The sequence below is a fragment of the Biomphalaria glabrata genome, chromosome 3 (assembly GCF_947242115.1).
Source record: "Biomphalaria glabrata chromosome 3, xgBioGlab47.1, whole genome shotgun sequence".
NCBI classification, from domain to species: domain Eukaryota; kingdom Metazoa; phylum Mollusca; class Gastropoda; family Planorbidae; genus Biomphalaria; species Biomphalaria glabrata.
Window position 1 is genome coordinate 3,811,940 of NC_074713.1, and position 6,971 is coordinate 3,818,910.

Consider the following 6,971-nt stretch of genomic DNA (forward strand, 5'->3'; position numbering starts at 1 on the left):
ATATAGATCTAGATCTAGTAATCTAGTAGATCACAGTAAAACTCAATGTGTACTTCCGACTTTAGCTCAACAAGTCTACTCCAAAGTATACTAGTAAAGTCACAAAGTGTAAAGGATCATTATATATTCAAATAAAAAATTTATAGGCCTAAATGAATCGAATAATAAGTCACTAATTTGACTAATCTAAATTGTTATTTTTTAAATGGCAAGTGTGATTGATGACTTCTGACTTGTACACGAGTTGCAGAGATTCTATCTTTTATTTTGATGACATGTTACGATATATCAATGATATTTAGATAAACGCAAGTACCTAGAGGAACAGAGAGAAGGACCATTTAATATAAGGCAAAGAAGTAAGATGTTTATAATCCATCAAACTCACAGAGGACTTGTGTCGGCATTTCATGCATTTACAGAAGCTACAAACTATGCTACAAAAATGATAGGCTTGTCTTTGATTCCTAAGACTTATGAGGAATGCTATGTTTCCAGAGGCTACTCAGCCCCAGCTGTGACCTACATATTATGCCACACTGAGCACAGGCATAACCATTGTCCACCTGTGGTAGAATCAGTTTTTTTTTTTTTGCCATCTACCCTCGGCAATTAATTTTCATTGGTGTATACCACACCTTTGTAAGTGACCTCCAGCTGTCTCGTTCTGAAGCTGTATGCAACCAGGTGCTCTCTTATTCTATGTCAGTTAAAGTAAGTTGGCGCCTAAGCATTTCTGTGGTACCTCTTTACGTGCATGACATGTTAGGCAAATGGTTTAGCCTATCGGAATGCCATTTCGGAAAGTATAGGTGCTTAAAATGAAACTCCAAATATCTGGACTTCCAGTTACCAAGAAAATAAGCTTAGGTTTCAAAGAGACGACACTGGCACTTCAGCTAAGACGATCAGTAAAATTAATAGCAACTTTAATTGCAGTCCACCAAACTAGATAAAAAAAAAAAAACAAGTGTGGCTTCAATAGCATTGATGATATTTAGTTTACTTTTATCTCATTTACTAGTATTACTATTTCATTGACTATGGTTTTACTAGTTCCTGCAATTTGATGAAAAATAATAATTAAATTGTGTATAGTCTATATACAAATGTTTATAAGAGATCACAGCTTAGCTTAATTTACTTAATATTTTAAAACTATGATTTTGTGTTCTGACTCTACTCTTAATAAATTATATTTTATTTTAAGAATGCAAAGTTGGAAATTCTGTTCTGATGAAAAAAAATTATTAAACTAAAGTAGATGTTTATGGTTCTTTTGTATTTATTTTTAAATTATTTATTCATTAAAAATTAATTGCTCATTAACATTTACTTGAAGTAAAGATCAAAAACACAAATTTAATACATGATCAGCTCCCAATTCACGCAGATCACAGCCCATCACTTAAATGTATTTACTGTCAATTCTACAGACTATTCATTTCAAAATATTGCTTTAAATTATTACATGACACAATCAAAGTACTGGTACCTCACATTGATGTAGGACTAAAGCAGCTGAAATAATGACCAATTTTCATTCACTAACTTGTACTGTCATTTATTATCAGACGTGTTAAAACTAATGACCTGTATATATAATTGATTAAGCAGGAGCATCAACAAATCTTGAACAATAATTGTCTACAGAAAAACTTTATTCTTATCCAAACAGTATACATTTACAATGTATTTAAACAAGTTAATTTATACAAATCTGTATGGCCTAAAGATTATGGTGTATTTTGAGTATTGTGTGAATACCAAGTTACATTATTACATGAAAATAGTGTACTCATTTTTTAAATATTCTGGGTAATAAAAATTAACAACTAATATGATACAATAAAATTGAAGCATTAGTCAAATAAAAAAAAAAATTCACAGATCTATGTGAACTCTATGCTTGAAAAAAATCATTTTGAAATTAATTTAAAAAAAAAAAAATTATGGTTCTTTAGTCAATGGAATGATAGCAGCAATTATTTTACAATTTCATGATTATCCATTAATCTCAATATACTTATAACGGAAAAATAATTCATAAGGTTTAGATACAACCATTTGAAATAATGATTATAATTTTTTTCTTAATTTGCTTAATTCAAATCTAATATAAACAAGATTTCCTCTGTCAAGAAAATTATGAGGGAACAACATGCATGTTCTTCTCAGTAAGTTTTGCAAAGGGAATTAAGAATATATGATGTTGCTTTTTTTTGCCAACATTTTAAACCTTCGCACCAGGTTTTAGTTTTAAGGAGAATGCACCATATTTTATGTTTACTTTTGATAGATTCTTATTTTAATTTTAAAAAAGTAAAATTTCCCTTACATATCTTGCAATCTATGGGGCAGATGATATAAAGTTTATCAGTTTCTGTGCCCCATGGTTAGCGAGGGTGTCATGTACCCAGCACAACAACCAACCACCTTTTGAAAAAAAATCCCATTTCAGACGTCACAATCTATAGGGCAGATGATGTTAAGGTCATTTGATTCTTTGGCCAGTGCATCATGTGGCCAGCACAACAACCAACCATCTTTACTTTCCAAAACAAAAGTCAGCTACCCATTAGAGTTAGGTGGACTCAGGGGCACCCAAAAATCTAAAAAAAATTTAACCCGAGTCTTCACAGAGATTCAAACCCATGACTTAACCATTCAGCCATGGATCCCCAAACTGCCTTTACTTATTCCTTACTATTGCCATGTATCCCTAGCCTTATGAATTCTGAAATTGAAAATCCCAGTCTTAATTGAACCCAGGAACCCTCAGTTCAGAAGCCAAGTGCTTTACCACTCATTCACTGCACTCCCTATTGTTTTAATGGGGCTCAGATTAATAGTTTTCAAGTACAATATCAAACAGATTTAAAGAAATACTAAATCCAAACCTGTTGGCTGAATGACAGGATATACATAAATATGTATAGAGCTTACAGTATAATATATATATCTTAAATTAAAATTGGTCCAAGACTTTTATTTTGCAACATGATGGGATTTTCCTTTCTGGTGGTGCTATGCAGGAGTCCAAGAATCTCATCTTTTCTCATAACAGAAAGTTATCTAGTTATAAAAATAAATAAAAGGATTTTAAAAAAATAAAAATATGTGTGACATATGTGTTGACCATGCTAAACGTATATATGTTATTAAGTATAATTATATAATTTTGCTATTCTAAAAATAGTCTGTACCTAAAAGGAGCTACTGCGTTAATGTGTAGACATGGCCCTGACCTTAATAGTTATGAATTATTACTAAAGGTGAAGGCAGATATTCAGTTAATTTGATGGACATTGCACTCATCTAAAAGCAACTATAACATATATTATGATTTACATTTTCATGGAAAACTAGTTTTTCAAAAATACAAGTACTTCAGCTTATGAGAAAAGTGCATAGGGAAAAATTGCAGTACCTTACCTTTAAGAGGTGCAACCAATCATTGACTTGTCAGGAATGCATGCCTTTTTCTTGCATTTCCAAACATAACTGTAATTATACAATTAGGCATAATGGCTAATTTCTTTTGAAAACATTAAAATTAAAAAATAATATTATTAAATTGAATACATTGTTGTATCAAACATACAAATTATCAGACATAATTTTGCCTAATTTCATCTAACAGTTTATTGTAAAGGAATGGCCTGCACAACAGCCAAGTATATTAGGCATTCATGAAAGATGAATTTGCTTAAGAGTGTTATAAAAAAAAAACTAGAGAAAAATGTTAAATTCCATCCCCCGATATTTGGATGTTGCTTGACCATGAAAATCACACTTCATAAAACATCTTTTAGATAACTAAAATAAAAATTGTATAGTAGTACTTACAATAAATATTGAATGGATGCTAATATTATTAATGTCTGCCCAGAGAGTAGAAATAGTATAAGTATGATCCTTGAGCCATTCTGGTACATCATCAGAACTGGTTGGCATGGTTCTACTTGTTAATAACTGAAACATTACAAACATTTTTTTAAATTTATAATTTATCACAGACTAGAATAGAAATGTTGCCAGGAAAAATACCAATGGTTAGAATGCACCTGATGATACTTTTGTAGCCTTAAAATGCACCAAAACTTCATTCATTAAATCTGATAAGAAACATATATGTATCACACAAGTCCAAGTTGATCAGAGTGTCATAGCAAATAATTAACTAGATATGAGAGTTTTATATTAAAGTGCTGAATTTCAGGGGATAGATCCAACTTGACACCACATCATTTATTATTTCATGAACTCATGGGTCTGGGCATGGCATGGAATGGGAACTATTATTTAATGTATGGGGTGTACGCGAGGCATGGATTATAAATTGTCTTGTATAGATTAGATTGGGTAAAACTTCCCATCGAAGGTAACTTTTACTGATAGATCTGGATCAATTATAAATTTATGGGATCTAGGCCTGCATAAATTTTATCTTTTATTTATATATTTTATGTACATAAATAACTAGTCTAGATTCTATAATTATATCTTAATAATAATTTTTGTAGATGTCATATAATATCTAAAATATTAAGTATAGATCAGTAGATTTAGAATTTTAGCTAGTAAATATTTTTATATTCCAAATCTAAACTGGATCTATATATTGTATATCTATCTAGAATTTAGATCAGTAGATTTAGTATTTTAGCTAGTAAAATACTTTTATATTCTAAATCTAAACTGGATTTAGATCTAATTATTCTAGAAGCTTAGATCTAGAAGACTAGTTGTCAAGATTTGACTACACTATGGCTAAGGCTAATGCACTAACTAAGTAGGCCTACTAGATAGATCAAGAGACAGCCTAGAGTACTAATAGTAATAGACTCTTGCCTCGTTGGGCCTCTCAAATCAGCTACAGACTTTAGAGACAATTTAGGAAGGTGAATTTCGATCCAATTCCAAGATCTACAAACTACAGGTTAGAGTCTAGCTAGAGATGCTAGATCTAGTCTAGAAGGCTGATCAATTAAAAATAAAATCAATCATTTCTAAAGTTTGTAAAATTATATTTTATAGATCAGATCTAATCTATCTATTTATAATATAGAAATCTATGTCTACTATTTTAATATTTAAAATGATATATGGCTGATGATATTAATTATTTTAATAGAGACATTGACATACTAGTCTAGATTATTATTCGAGATGACCTCAGATGATGATGATGATAATCAACTGGTAGAGCTATAAGTCAGTATAAACTATAATATATTAAATATAATCACTGCATTCGTTTCATTCACTGTCTGTATCAATAATCATGTGATGTGAAAGTGAAGTCTAGATTTAGATCTAGATTAGATAGATTATAAATCTACTTTCTACTATTAAAAAGTATTATTATTATAGATCTACATCTACTAATATTAGTACAGGTACTAGATCTACAGGCAATACACTATTGATTATAGTGACTATAATTACCGTCACTATACACTAATATAATACTAGTAATACAGTTACAGTATAATACAGTCTATAGACTATAGTAGAGTCTCAGTCTATAGTCAACTATACTATACTATAGTCATGATGATGATCGATAGATCTGAGTTCTAGACGTAGACTAGATACTAGATCTATAAACATTCATATTGACCTCATGTATGGTCTAGATCTAGAGAAAATAGAGTGGAAATCATGACTTTATTAGATCTGTTGAGTTATTTTTAAAAAAATATCTTTTAAATAGATCTAGAACCATAGTCTAAGTCTGGGTGTTGTAGATCTAGATTATTCTAGATATAAGAGATCTATAGATAAGTTCGGTTTTTTAAAAATGCGCATTCGAAATTTAAAATACCCAGATTTAAGTATTAATATACCCATATTGGTAGGGCCGCGTTAATCATTTATTAGATATATTAAAGCATGTCTATATAAAAGATATTATTATTAAAAAAATATATTATTATATAAAAGATATAGTTGTGAATATTTACTAAAAAAATTAAAATAATGAATTTTTTACTTTTGCCAATTAACACTCTGGCTGGCAAAAAGGATGACTCCTCCTACTGTGAAAAGACGATAACTGCATGAGTTGGTTTGGAATTGTATTTTGTAAGACTAACTTTTAAAAAAATATCCTTTAAGAGAATAAACGAAAAATGGTTTGTCAGAAGAAAAGCTGGCTGGACTACGCAAATAATGGACCAGCCTCTCTCTCTTGTTAAGAACATTGGTGACCGGGAAAAGTGGAGGATTTAGTTACGCGGGACAGATGATAATGATTTAATGTACATAAAAAAATATCCAGATTTTGTGTAAAATACCCAAATGTGAAAGTACTGAAAACAGCTATTTTAATGGGGTGGCCTTAAAAAAATAACTTTTGTGACGATCCCTTATTCAGGAAAATTTTATAAATCACAAAACATTGTGAGAAAATGGATGAAGTTTTTAGAGATCTAATAAAATAAAGCGTAGGAAAGTTTTACTCTCATTGAAGGTCAGTCCAAGTGACTGGAGGAGTAAATTTCTTCTTTTGCATCCTCCTGAATTTCTCCATATTGCACCATGCGTGAAAATGATGCGCGACGGCACTCCCCTAGTAAAAACTAGGAGCTGTTGTTCCATTAGTATAGTTCCATGATTCAACGTTTTACTGAATACAATGGAACATTTTAAAATGAGCCTAGACCATTAGTTATTGAAGGCCTCACAACTGATCTGCGACGTCACAGCCTGTGGGCTGTGGAGACCAATAGCTCGTTGCCGCGTCGCACAGGCCTGTGAACCTAATCTTAAGAGATTTAGCGGTTATGGAAGCAATCTAAAATGACTATATACCTTATTATTAAATCATGTTATTTTTCCCACACCCATCTCGGATCAAGATGAAATTTTGCACAATTATTACTTTTTACTTGACAACACAAAAAATAAAAGTATAAAAAAATTAGCCAATTCGCTAATAAACTTTTGGTAATTAACTATCTTGT

General features: G+C 30.7%; 1 long non-coding RNA gene across 3 annotated transcripts; it reads right to left on the reverse strand.

Annotated features, from left to right (window-relative positions):
• Positions 1-1,643: 1,643 nt before the first annotated feature.
• On the reverse strand, positions 1,644-5,904 carry LOC129925217 (uncharacterized). 3 transcript variants are annotated; one of them, XR_008777011.1, is made up of 5 exons: positions 5,627-5,904; positions 5,152-5,319; positions 3,850-3,975; positions 3,436-3,504; positions 1,644-3,075 (listed from the first exon to the last, which is right to left on the reverse strand). It is a non-coding gene; the product is annotated as an uncharacterized LOC129925217 (long non-coding RNA). The 3 variants fall into 3 exon arrangements; XR_008777010.1 differs by lacking the exon at positions 5,627-5,904 and having other exon boundaries at positions 5,152-5,445; XR_008777009.1 differs by lacking the exons at positions 5,152-5,319; positions 5,627-5,904 and having other exon boundaries at positions 3,850-5,130.
• Positions 5,905-6,971: the final 1,067 nt, after the last annotated feature.